Genomic DNA, 11,706 nt, shown 5'->3' on the forward strand with positions numbered 1-11,706 from the left:
CACCGGCGAGGACGACAGGGGGGGCGGCGGCGGCGGCCGAGAAGGGCGTGGGTGGCGGGGCGTGGTGGAGAGGTTAGCGAGGGAGAGAGAGGCGTGCGAGAGAGAGGGGCCAGTGGTGGGGTACCGCGTTTGGTTAGCGACGGGGATTTCGTTAACGATGATTTTCGTTAACAGATGTTTTAGGCAATGGCATGGTAGGTAATTAAAGCATAAAACGCATTTAGTATGCTCGAGGGATGTAGACCATCAGATTGCAGGTTTTGATAGATAGGATGATCTGGTTCTCCGTCCTCTCTTTCTTTTATAATGGTAAGTAGATGAGAGCAAATTTTGTTTATCTTTGAGGAGGCTTGTTTACGTCAATCAAGTAGCAGATCATCTATGTATTATATCCAATTTTGCTCTACACTGGTACAAACAGTTCTCATTTTAATGATTGGAATTAGTAACCGAGAGAAGTCGAGAGAGATCTAGGGAGAAATCCTATTTCCCGGCCTATTAGCACATTGGGCACAAATCTTTTTTTCGTCCCCTTTCTATTATTAATTCCATTTTAATTTCATGGACATTTTCCCAAATTCGTGAATATCTTTAAAACATGACCTTTTTAATAAAAATTGTGAATTTATTTTTGAATTTGTAAACTGTTTCATAATAAATGAATAATTTTTAAATCTGAGGGCAGTTTTAAAATTCATGCATTTTTATAAATGTTTTTGTAAATTCTTGAACATGTTTTCAAATTTAATAGCATGATTTTAATTTGTGAGTATTTTTAAGGTAAAGACATTTTAAAATTGACAGAGATTTTTATTTGGCCTTTTTCTCAAAATTATGAAGAAATACCAGTAGGGGCTTTTTCTCATTGAGCCAGCAGCAACAGAAGAGATAAAACAAAAACAAGCGATGGTAGAGCGTGGGCGATCGAGGTAGCACCGCGTTGCCTCTTTAACCAGATTTGGCAGCCCATCTTGATGACTATTCCCGGCTGTCGTGGCACACATCGAAGACGAAATCGACGGACGGGGCCGGAGGACGCCGCCGCCATCTCCACCGCAAATCGTCGCCATCGCCTTCTTCACCGCATCATCGCCGTCCCCTCTGTTTTCAGTTCCACTCGCCGTCCGTCAGGTATATATCCTCCTAGCACGCCGGAATCCTGCCTTTTTCTCTTCCCCGTCCCTCCATGTATTTCCATGGCTTCTCTCATCTCACCACACCAAGAACCATTAGGCCTTGTTTGGTACTAGGGGTTTTGAGAGGATTGCTGGGGATAATCCCCACGGGGATTGGGTGAAACCCCAACCTTCACCCAATCTCTTTAAATCCCCATTTATCCCCAATTCACTGGGTAGGGGTAGTGTATTGGGTATTGAGAAAAATGCACTAAAGCTTGGGGATATGTGGGGAAATGTGGGGATAAAACATGTTAAATACATTAGAACCAAACGGTGTTTTGGGATATGTGGGGATTTAGGGGTTTGATCGGGATAATCTCCACCAATTCCCTAAAATACACTAGTACCAAACAAGGCCTTAGGCGGATTAGGAATAGAAACACTGGGCGGAGGCACAACATCAAACATTACTTTTTAATTGATAATGATCTCAAACTCTTCAATGCGCAGTTGACACCCCGGATTCACATACAAGAAATACCAGTTATGGAGTCAAGCATGATTAAAAAATGGCATCGTTCTAATGGATGGTTGGTGACTTGTGGCGATATTCTTCTCTTGGTGGCCTTGCGGGGACCTATTATAGTAACAGCGGTAACCTTCGAAGTCTTCTGCCTTGACCTATCGACTGAACCTGCATCATGGCTGAAGGTGGAGAAGCTAGAGAATTGGGCAATATTCATTAGCATCGATAAGAGAAGTCAGGGATTGTATTGCATGAACCCAGAGATATGGGGAGGGAGGAGCAACTACATATATTGCGATAATCATGACTCTAAACGTTGGGTTGCACTAGAGTTGGGCAAGCCAGTGCAGGGAGATGGCTCCACCTCGACATTCAATCCAAACGTCTTCATATTCACGGGTCGTAACAGTAGGGTGCAACCTATGTGGGTTGTCCCTAGCATGCTCTCCTTGTGCTGGTGATTGTGATGATCTTGACGCATAGCTGCTAGGTTTTATTTGCAGCAGGTCCTCTAAAGATTTCTCAGAATCTCTCTAACTTTGATAGTTTCCGATCAACGAACTGGTAACTTGGGCTCAAGAGACAAAGAGAAGAACTAGGGTTCCTCCCCACCCCCACACCCCATCCCCATTACCTAATCTCTCTCAAATTCAACCCTAAGAAGGCGTTTTGGTGTGATTTTGACTCCTGGAGGTAAATCTCCCACACCCATCTCAAAATCTCTTAGTACTTTCTCCTTATTTGTCCGATTTTGGTCATTTGTGTGAAAATCTAGTTCATCTCCTATAGATCTTAATCCGTGGATTTATGGAAATATAGTTGATATTTGGGTTGTTGTGATGGTTTGTGATCACAAGTCGGCATGTATCTATGGATGATTTATACTTTGGTGACAGAAATTTCCTTGTTATGATTTGTAAGTACGGATGCACTTTAGGGTATGTAACGGAAACAAGTGATGTAATGCAATAGTTGAATGAGAACGAGTGATTTCTATGTATAATACTTTTATGAAGGATGTATCGATGATTTGTATGTGTTTAACTATTTATAGATGCAAGCCTAGTAAGTAATCTACTTGCTGGTTTGTATATGTATGTTGGAAAACATATTTAGTTAATGAAAATGATGTCTTTGGGTGATAGGTATTGATAATTTGTTATATTGGCTCAGTGTTAAAATGTCAATGCATTCATATCCTAAGAGCAATGTCGTGTACACATTTTGAAATCATTTTCGCAATTTAGTCTAAAATTTAAGGTTCAAAACTCTAGAATAAATAGATGTGGTGGGTTTTGTGACCCACAAACATTCACTAGATAAACATTGTATAGCTAGGATAACATCACATAGCATATTTTTATCTGGGTAAGATTTATAAAAAAAGGATTTCAAATGAAATGAAACACCCAACATAAAAGTAAATAAGAAGTTTTCTAATACGTAGACATATAATAGATCTCAAGATCAACCTATGCTTATACATTGTTATAGCATGCTATTTTGTTTGTTTTCTTGTCATTTCTTCATCGACACATTGTTTTGATTTGCTTATCTTGAATTTACTATGTTTTGTAGAGAATTCACCGTGATGCAAAGGCATAGCAAATCTTGTGTCTCAGTGTCTAGACTCCACAATTGGGCAGATCTCCCAAATGATCTGTTGTGATCTATTTTCTCTCATTTAGGCTCACTCCGTGACCTTGTCACCTTTTTGCAACCTAGCACTCTTGTCATGTTGCATTCGCCTCATACCCATCCAAATCTACTTTACGCACCTTATTTCCACCTCTCCTCATTGAACCCAACATCCGTGTTCGTGTTCCTCATCCTCCATGTAACAAATATCATCGCAACTTACGAACATGTAAGGTTATTGATCTAGCCAACCAAAATACCACCCTTCACTGCCATATAGATGAAGAAGCTATGCAAACAATGCATTGTGTTGGCCCTTCCTATGGCCAACTCATCTTCTACAATCCTGGATATTGTCTTGTTGTTGATCCTTTTAGCGGTACCAAGGTTTCACCTCCACGTCTCACATTCTGCGATAACTACTGGAAGCTCAAGTGATCCATGATTCCATTCGAACACTAAATGATAGATCTCCAACAATTAATTACTAAGTCTTACTATAGTGCCATTCTAACAACTCCCCTTGAATCACCAAATCACATTTGCTTGCTAGCACCGGTCTCTCCCTATTTAGTTGGCTAGCTGGAAGTGATACTTGGTTCAAATTCCAGTTTTCTGGTGTACATATAATCTAGATTGTGGATTTCAATGGCCACTTCATTGACATGGATCTTCGTCGACACATATACACACTGGAGATGTATGGCCAGCTCGGCATGCAAGAGATAACAACTGACTGCCCCCCTTATTGGACCGACAACTGCCTAGACCCATCTAAAACATCATGGCTAGTGGTATGCGGTGACATGATTCTCATGGTTGTCCATTTTTGCACGAGTATTTAGCATAATGACATTGTGCCAATGATCCGCACACTCCATCGCCACGACATGTCAACCAAGCCTACAAAATGGGTGGAGATGGGAAAGTTGGACAACCGGGCCATCTTCACGGGGAGTGATATGAGGGGTGCGTCATTTTCTTGTATGAACCCAAAACATTGGGGAGGGAGGAGCAGTCGAGCAAATGTTTGTATGTTTCCCGTTTCTCTCCACGTTGGTCTGTGTATGGGCTAGGAAATGAGCCAAATCCATCTGTTGATCATGTCCATCAGCATTACATGATCTGGTGCCACATGATGCAACCCCTTTGGGTGTACCCCAGCATGTTCTATTCAAATAGTCCATAAATCATCAGGTGCAACTACAACTTGCTGATTAGCTATAAGGTCGATCTTCTTCGATGATTTCCGCTTGCAACACCAACTCAGATAGGATTGTGGAGATGTTCATCATGATATTAGCACTCGGAATTTAAGGAGGTGTTTATTGTGGTGGTATTATTTCTTAGGGCGAACCTTCTATAGTTACTTTCCATTTGTGATGTTTAGTGTTGCACTCAATAGACGTTTAATGCTTATACATATTTATCGCTTCATTTTCCTTTGCTGTATTTTTTTTATTTGTGATATTTAATGCTGCACTCGATAGATTGTTGTACTTTTAACAATGTATCACCTCATTTTCATTTGTTGTAACTTTTTAGTTTGAAGCATCTTGCTATTTCTGGGACAAAATCATGTTTATACATGATATGCCTCATGCCCCATATATTATTGGTCGAAAAGCCATTATTGTGTTGCGGATTATTACAGGAGTTGCATTACCTTGTTAAGAGTAGCTATCCTTTTAGTGAACTTCTTGCTGAATCGAAGTATATCCATCGTATCATCGATGCAATCATTGATCTCGTAGTAAACTATAAGGTATTGTGTTGATGTTCGATAACTCGCCTCTTGAAGTATATTTGTGTGCATATGTTACTGATAACCAAACGCATGGTTAGCTTGTTTTTTCTTTTGACAATAACTATTATCAAGAGAGAATGGCTTCTATACCATTGACAACCTCTGCAATGGCTTATTTACCATCCAACAAAGGCTCCTGTGCTTATATACCAAACACAAACAAATTCTAGTGCTTATATACCACTAGCAGTTAGTCTAGTGTTATCTCGGTATGGTAAGTGGCCAAAATGACTGTCTTGCCCTCAATGGCAAATAATCAACAACTATTAAACATGTCCAGAAAAAAATTGACAACATTTCCCCTCTATTTTCAGCATTCCAGCAAAAATAGAGTGACTATCTAACATATGTATTTACCCATGAGGCGTCACCTGGAGAGCGTCGAAGATGCGGTGGGCATGAAGCTTTGAGGCACAGCGGCACGGCAGCGGCGACAGGGGCTGTGGTGGCGCCGGCGACGGTTCCTCCATTGCGGCTCGCTGGGCCGTCGTTGCGCGTGCGTGCATGGAGATTGGGGAAGGTCGGGTGCATGCGTGGAGTCGTGGAGATAGGGAGGGTCGGGTCCGTGCGTGATTTGAATTTTGTTTTTGTTTATTTTTATCTAAAGTGAGGGTAAAATTGGATTTTGTGAGAAAACTGACAGGAAAACGGAGACTCGGTAATGGCAGACTAACGGCCATAACAAATAAGCAATATAATTTGTCTGCATTGGGAGGTAAGAACAAGAGCCTTGTTGGCTGGCAAATGAGCCAGTGCAGATGTTGTCGATGGTATAGAAGCAATTTTCTCATTATTTAACTCTCTTCACTGCCACTTCTTGACGGCACCCAAATCTAACCTTCTTCCCTTTCCGACCTCTCGTTGAACAATAAATATATTTCCCCTTTTCTTTTAATTCCGTTCTCTGGTGATGTAGTATGTGGTGTGAACATCCCAAATTTGCTATGGAGTACGGTTAATTTAATTGGTGTAATGTGGCCAATTCCAGTGTGATACGATAATAAACATATGAGTTGCTAATCAGGTGATAGCCTGCTTTCATTGTATTGAATGGAATAAATTTCTGATAGCAAGAACATGAAGGAAATATGCCCTAGAGGCAATAATAAAGTTATTATTTATTTCCTTATATCATGATAAATGTTTATTATTCATGCTAGAATTGTATTAACCAGGAAACATAATACATGTGTGAATACATAGACAAACAGAGTGTCACTAGTATGCCTCTACTTGACTAGCTCGTTAATCAAAGATGGTTATGTTTCCTAACCATGAACAAAGAGTTGTTATTTGATTAACGGGATCACATCATTAGATGAATGATCTGATTGACATGACCCATTCCGTTAGCTTAGCACCCGATCGTTTAGTATGTTGCTATTGCTTTCTTCATGACTTATACATGTTCCTATGACTATGAGATTATGCAACTCCCGTTTGCCAGAGGAACACTTTGTGTGCTACCAAACATCACAATGTAACTGGGTGATTATAAAGGAGCTCTACAGGTGTCTCCAAAGGTACATGTTGGGTTGGCGTATTTCGAGATTAGGATTTGTCACTTCGATTGTCGGAGAGGTATCTCTGGGCCCTCTCGGTAATGCACATCACTTAAGCCTTGCAAGCATTGCAACTAATGAGTTAGTTGTGGGATGATGTATTACAGAACGAGTAAAGAGACTTGCCGGTAGCGAGATTGAACTAGGTATGGGATACCGACGATCGAATCTCGGGCAAGTAACATACTGATGATAAAGGGAACAACATATGTTGTTATGCGGTCTGACCGATAAAAGATCTTCGTAGAATATGTAGGAGCCAATATGAGCATCCAGGTTCCGCTATTGGTTATTGACCGGAGACGTGTCTCGGTCATGTCTACATTGTTCTCGAACCCGTAGGGTCCGCACGCTTAAGGTTAGATGACAGTTATATTATGAGTTTATGCATTTTGATGTACCGAAGGTTGTTCGGAGTCCCGGATGTGATCACGGACATGACGAGGAGTCTCGAAATGGTCGAGACATAAAGATTGATATATTGGAAGCCTATGTTTGGATATCGGAAGTGTTCCGGATGAAATCGGGATTTTACCGGAGTACCGGGAGGTTACCGGAACCCCCCGGGAGGTATATGGGCCTTTGTGGGCCTTAGTGGAAAAGAGAAAGGGGCAGCCCAAGATGGGCCGCGTGCCCCTCCCCTCCCTTGGTCCGAATAGGACAAGGAGAGGGGGCCGGCCCCCCTCTCTCTTTTCCCCCCTCTGCGAATCCTATTCCAACTAGGATTGGGGGGGGGGGGGAATCCTACTCCCAAAGGGAGTAGGACTCCTCCTGGCGCGCCTCTCCTAGGCCGGCCGCACCCTCCCCCCTTGATGCTTTATATATGGAGGCAGGGGAACCCCAGAGAGACACAAGTTGATCCACGTGATCATACTCTTAGCCGTGTGCGGTGCCCCCTTCCACCATGGTCCTCGATAATATTGTAGGGGTGCTTAGGCGAAGCCCTGCGACGGTAGTACATCAAGGTCGTCACCACGCCGTTGTGCTGACGGAACTCTTCCCCGACACTTTGCTGGATCGGAGTCCAGGGATCGTCATCGAGCTGAACGTGTGATAGAACTCGGAGGTGCCGTAGTTTCGGTGCTTGATCGGTCGGGCCGTGGAGACGTACGACTACGTCAACCAAACGCTTCCGTTGTCGATCTACAAGGGTACGTAGATCATACTCTCCCCTCTCGTTGCTATGCATCACTATGATCTTGCATGAGCGTAGGAATTTTTTTGAAATTACTACAAAACCCAACAATGGTATCAGAGCCTAGGTTTTATATGTTGATGTTATATGCACGAGTAGAACACAAGTGAGTTGTGGGCGATATAAGTCATACTGCTTACCAGCATGTCATACTTTGGTTCGGCGGTATTTTTGGACGAAGCGGCCCGGACCGACATTACGCGTACGCTTACGCGAGACCGGTTCTCCCGACATGCTTTGCACATAGGTGGCTTGCGGGTGACAGTTTCTCCAACTTTAGTTGAACCGAGTGTGGCTACGCCCGGTCCTTGCGAAGGTTAAAACAGCACCAACTTGACAAAATATCGTTGTGGTTTTGATGCGTAGGTAAGATTGGTTCTTGCTTAAAGCCCGTAGCAGCCACGTAAAACATGCAACAACAAAGTAGAGGACGTCTAACTTGTTTTTGCAGGGCATGTTGTGATGTGATATGGTCAAAACATGATGCTAAATTTTATTGTATGAGATGATCATGTTTTGTAACCGAGTTATCGGCAACTGGCAAGAGCCATATGGTTGTCGCTTTATTGTATGCAATGCAATCGCGCTGTAATGCTTTACTTTATCACTAAGCGGTAGCGATAGTCGTGGAAGCATAATATTGGCGAGACGACAACGATGCTACGATGGAGATCAAGGTGTCGCGCCGGTGACGATGGTGATCATGACGGTGCTTCAAAGATGGAGATCACAAGCACAAGATGATGATGGCCATATCATATCACTTATATTGATTGCATGTGATGTTTATCTTTTATGCATCTTATCTTGCTTTGATTGACGGTAGCATTATAAGATGATCTCTCACTAAATTATCAAGAAGTGTTCTCCCTGAGTATGCACCGTTGCGAAAGTTCTTCGTGCTGAGACACCACGTGATGATCGGGTGTGATAGCCTCTACGTTCAAATACAACGGGTGCAAAACAGTTGCACACGCGCAATACTCAGGTTATACTTGACGAGCCAAGCATATACAAATATGGCCTCGGAACACGGGACCGAAAGGTCGAGCGTGAATCATATAGTAGATATGATCAACATAGTGATGTTCATCAATGAAACTACTCCATCTCACGTGATGATCGAACATGGTTTAGTTGATTTGGATCACGTGATCACTTAGAGGATTAGAGGGATGTCTATCTAAGTGGGAGTTCTTAAGTAATATGATTAAATTGAACTTAAATTTATCATGAACTTAGTCCTGGTAGTATTTTGCAAATTATGTTATAGATCAATAGCTCGCGTTGTTGCTTCCTTGTGTTTATTTTGATATGTTCCTAGAGAAAATTGTGTTGAAAGATGTTAGTAGCAATGATGCGGATTGGATCCGTGATCTGAGGTTTATCCTCATTGCTGCACAGAAGAATTATGTCCTTGATGCACCGCTAGGTGACGGACCTATTGCAGGAGCAGATGCAGACGTTATGAACGTTTGGCTAGCTTAATATGATGACTACTTGATAGTTTAGTGCACCATGCTTAATGGCTTAGAATCGGGACTTCAAAGACGTTTTGAACATCATGGAGCATATGAGATGTTCCAGGAGTTGAAGTTAATATTTCAAACAAATACCCGAGTTGAGAGATATGAAGTCTCCAACAAGTTCTATAGCTAAAAGATGGAGGAGAATCGCTCAACTAGTGAGCATGTGCTCAGATTGTCTGAGTACTACAATCGCTTGAATCAAGTGGGAGTTAATCTTCCAGATAAGATAGTGATTGACAGAATTCTCTAGTCACCATCACCAAGTTAGTAGAACTTCATGATGAACTATGATATGCAAGGGATAACGGAAACGATTCCCAAGCTCTTCGTAATGCGGAAATTGACGAAGGTAGAAATCGAGAAAAAAACATCAAGTGTTGATGGTAGACAAGACCACTAGTTTCAAGAAAAGGGCAGAGAGAAGAAGGGGAACTTCAAGAAGAACAGCAAGCAAGTTGCTGCTCAAGTGAAGAAGCCCAAGTCTGGTCCTAAGCCTGAGACTAAGTGTTTCTACTGCAAAGGGACTGGTCACTGGAAGCGGAACTACCCCAAGTGATTGGCAGATAAGAAGGATGGCAAAGTGAACATAAGTATATTTGATATACATGTTGTTGATGTGTGCTTTACTAGTGTTTATAGCAACCCCTCGGTATTTGATACTGGTTCAGTTGCTAAGAGTAGTAACTCGAAACAGGAGTTGCAGAATAAACAGAGACTAGTTAAGGGTGAAGTGACGATGTGTGTTGGAAGTAGTTCCAAGATTGATATGATCATCATCACACACTCCCCTATACTTTCGGGATTAGTGTTGAACCTAAATAAGTGTTATTTGGTTTTTGTGTTGAGCATGAATATGATTTGATCATGTTTATTGCAATACGGTTATTCATTACAATCAGAGAATAATTGTTGTTCTGTTTACATGAATAAAACCTTCGATGGTCATACACCCAATGAAACAAGTTCATTGGATCTCGATCATAGTGATACACATATTCATAATATTGAAAACCAAAAAAATGCAAAGTTAATAAAGATAGCGCAACTTATTTGTGGCACTGCCGTTTAGGTCATATTGGAGTAAAGCGCATGAAGAAACTCCATGCTGATGGGCTTTTGGAAGCACTTTATTATGAATCACTTGATGCTTGCGAACCATGCCTTATGGGCAAGATGACTAAAACGCCGTTCTCCGGAACAATGAAGCAAGCAACAGATTTGTTGGAAATCATACATACTGATGTATGTGGTCCGATGAATATTAAGGCTTGCAGCAGGTATCATTATTTTCTGGCCTTCACAGATGATTTGAGCAGATATGGGGATATCTACTTGATGAAACATAAGTTTGAAACATTTGAACAGTTCAAAGAATTTCATAGTGAAGTGGAAAATCATCGTGACAAGAAGATAAGGTTTCCACGATCTGATCGCGGAGACAAATATTTGAGTTACGAGTTTGGCCTTCAATTAAAACAATGTGGAATAGTTTCACAAATTCATGCCACCTGGAACACCACAACATAATGGTGTGTCCGAACGTCATAACCGTACTTTATTGGATATAGTGCAAACTATGATGTTTCTTACCGTTTTACCACTATAGTTTTGGGGTTATGCATTAGGGAGAGCTGCATTCACGTTAAAAAGGGCACCATCTAAATCCGTTGAGACGATGCCTTATGAACTGTGGTTTGGCAAGAAACCAAAGTTGTCGTTTCTTAAAGTTTGGGGTTGCAATGCTTATGTGAAAAAGTTTCATCCTGATAAGCGCAAACCCAAATCGGAAAAGTGTGTCTTCATAGGATACCCAAAAGGTTACTGTTGGGTACACCTTCTATCACAGATCCAAAGGCAAGACATTCGTTGCTAAGAATGGATCCTTTCTAGAGAAGGAGATTCTCTCGAAAGAAGTGAGTGGGAGGAAAGTAGAACTTGATAAGGTAATTGTACCTTCTCCCTTATTGGAAAATAGTTCATCACAGAAATCTGTTCCTGTGACTACTACACCAATTAGTGAGGAAGCTAATGATGATGATCATGTAACTTCAGATCAAGTTACTACCGAATCTCGTAGGTAAACCAGAGTGAGATCCGCACCAGAGTGGTACGGTAATCCTGTTCTGGAGGTCATGCTACTTGACCATGACGAACCTACGAACTATGAAGAAGCGATGGTGAGCCCAGATTCCGCAAAATGGCTTGAGGCCATGAAATCTGAGATAGGATCCATGTATGAGAACAAAGTATGGACTTTGGTTGACTTGCCCGATGATCGGCATGCAATTGAGAACAAATGGATCTTCAAGAGGAAGACGGACGCTGATAGTA

Source organism: Triticum aestivum, chromosome 7A (assembly GCF_018294505.1).
Source record: "Triticum aestivum cultivar Chinese Spring chromosome 7A, IWGSC CS RefSeq v2.1, whole genome shotgun sequence".
Classification (NCBI taxonomy): Eukaryota; Viridiplantae; Streptophyta; class Magnoliopsida; order Poales; family Poaceae; genus Triticum; species Triticum aestivum.